Genomic DNA, 2,303 nt, shown 5'->3' with positions numbered 1-2,303 from the left:
AGATTAATGCGGGCACGGGGCCGCCCATGAAATATACATGAAGTAGCTTGCCTGCGTTTTCCACGCTTTTGGTCCGCCGGGCGCAGACCCAGGAAGTGTAATACGAGGGTGCTGGGGTCGCATCCAAGCTTGGTGCAGTAATTAGGAAAATATATTGGTGCCGTAATTGCTTAATGTTCCTAGGGGTACGGGTTTAAGGAAGTCTTTGGCCGTGTATTTGTGAGAAAGGGGCATGGGGCATGAAGGTGGACCTGCGCCACACACGAGGTGTTTCAAAGTCGGCAGGCGACGATGGAGGGAACATGCATCTTGGGGGATTATGTGAAGGAGAACCAAGAGGCCGGTCCACGTGGGGCCAGGCAGTTTCAGAAATCGGTTAGGAGGAAACACGGATGGGGATGATTGTGTGGATTTGAAGCAAAAAATGTCAGTGACTTCAAGTGTTGATTTTAACAGAACGTACGCCTCGGGTCAGGAGAGAAAATGTGTCGCGCTCATTTGGTGCATTTATAATGCGGGTTGGTACAATTAGGGAATTATTTCTATAAATTCATCTTGGGGTAGCGGACGGTTGTTGTGGTGTTGTGAAAGGACGCCGCTATGATGTACACACCATGTTCCCTTTGTGCTTAGGGCACTTTACTATTTCATTCCCAGTGCGGTCGTGGGGCTAAACTGTCGTCTATATGGCGCTAGGCCGTGCCTTAGGTATGCAGGGGAAAAGAAGTTCCTCGAGGTTGCGCACAGCGGGGTGGAGGCCCTTTGTTTTTGTTTAACTAACACACGGTATCAAGGGCACTGATGTGCTTAAGAAATGTCGTAGGGATAAGGGAAGTGTGCACGCTAAAAATGATTATTATGACTGATGCCGTTTGGAGATAAAACAGACGGGTGGATTGGCACTCCTGGATAGGAAGGTCAAATACATGTCACCATTCAGCAACTGCGAGTTTAATAGAGGAACAGTCTTATTACACGGTAGCGCGTAGAGGTATGTGCAAACGTAAGGGGGAAAGGGTAACCAAGGTGCCCCGAGCGGTTACACTTAAATAGGGACACAGGTGTGTTAAATCCAGCTGGGGGAAGCGGACGGTTGTTGGGTTGCCACGTTTTATTCAAGATGTCAGGCTTCACCTGGCGGGGCAGTTAAGGTGCTGTAACCTGCGTGGTGGGCCAGGCAATGTCTTTCGCCACGTTTGGGGTGGAGGCGCATAGCAGGTTCCCTACGAGGGGGTTAGTGTGGCCATGGGGGAGTTATGACCGTAAAAACCGAGGGTTCAGTATGTTGCACGTGGCGGTTAATGGTTCTTGCGATGGGGTTAATCATGGCCGTTCAAGGGAGTCCCGCTTGAGCGGGGCAGTTGCGCAGAAATATGGGGGGAAATATGGGACCCAGCAATCAGTAATTATGGGTAAAGTTGCTCGGGATTGGCTGATGAATGATGGCTGGGCTGGCGAGGCTCGGGGTGATAAGCTGGCTGCATTACAAATGCGATACGGGGTCACGCTCTTTCGCAGGAGGCCAGCACCTAAGTAGAGCTGCATGACAGGAGCGAGCACTCACTTTGCATCTGGGCAGAAACCGGGGACACAGGTTCGAATCCCGGCAGGTTCAAACCCAACATTTCAATAATAATAAGCAGCGCACAGATACCGGAGGGTTCATAGCGCTATATAAAGGCAGAATTAGTGTCATCTCGTCTGGAGAGCAGGACGACTCGAAGCAGATCAGGTTCGAGCACTGGGTCCGCCCGGAGAAACTTCTGGCCATTAAGCATGTGATATGATATTTAACAGACAGGCGGGTCCACGCCAGGGACTTCATGTGGGCTCCAGGGTCGCTATTTTAATGTGTTCACAATGGTTTTGTACTTAAGATGTAGAAGCGCGCCGATTAACATAACCCGATCGGGTATGGCTTGGGCAGCCTTTACAACGGATTAGGGGACACGGGCTACAGTTTAGGAAGGTACCAGGTGTGCTTAATTGTCTTAGGTCTGAGCCAGGAATTTCAAAGGAGGGCCCAGTGGCAAGGTGCAAGCACGGACAGCTTTGCGTGTGTGATCCTAGCAGACTTATGTGGGGTAGGGCCGGGGTGTAGGACCGGTGGTCTTATGTCAGATACATAGTCCCCAGAACAGACAGGAGCGGCTGTGGGATTACATGGTACGGCAGCCAGGTCGCTTGAGGCTAGGGGTCTGGGGGTTGAATTAAAAATGCTCAATGGAAACACGGAGTGGGAGTGTTCTTTGGGTCAAAAAATGTTATCGCCAAAACATTGAGGATATTATGGAATAAAGGCC

This window comes from Ambystoma mexicanum, chromosome 1p (genome assembly GCF_040938575.1).
Source record: "Ambystoma mexicanum isolate Mex_15411 chromosome 1p, UKY_AmexF1_1, whole genome shotgun sequence".
Classification (NCBI taxonomy): Eukaryota; Metazoa; Chordata; class Amphibia; order Caudata; family Ambystomatidae; genus Ambystoma; species Ambystoma mexicanum.
The sequence above is the reverse complement of the archived record's forward strand: the minus strand, read 5'-3'. Positions refer to the sequence as shown.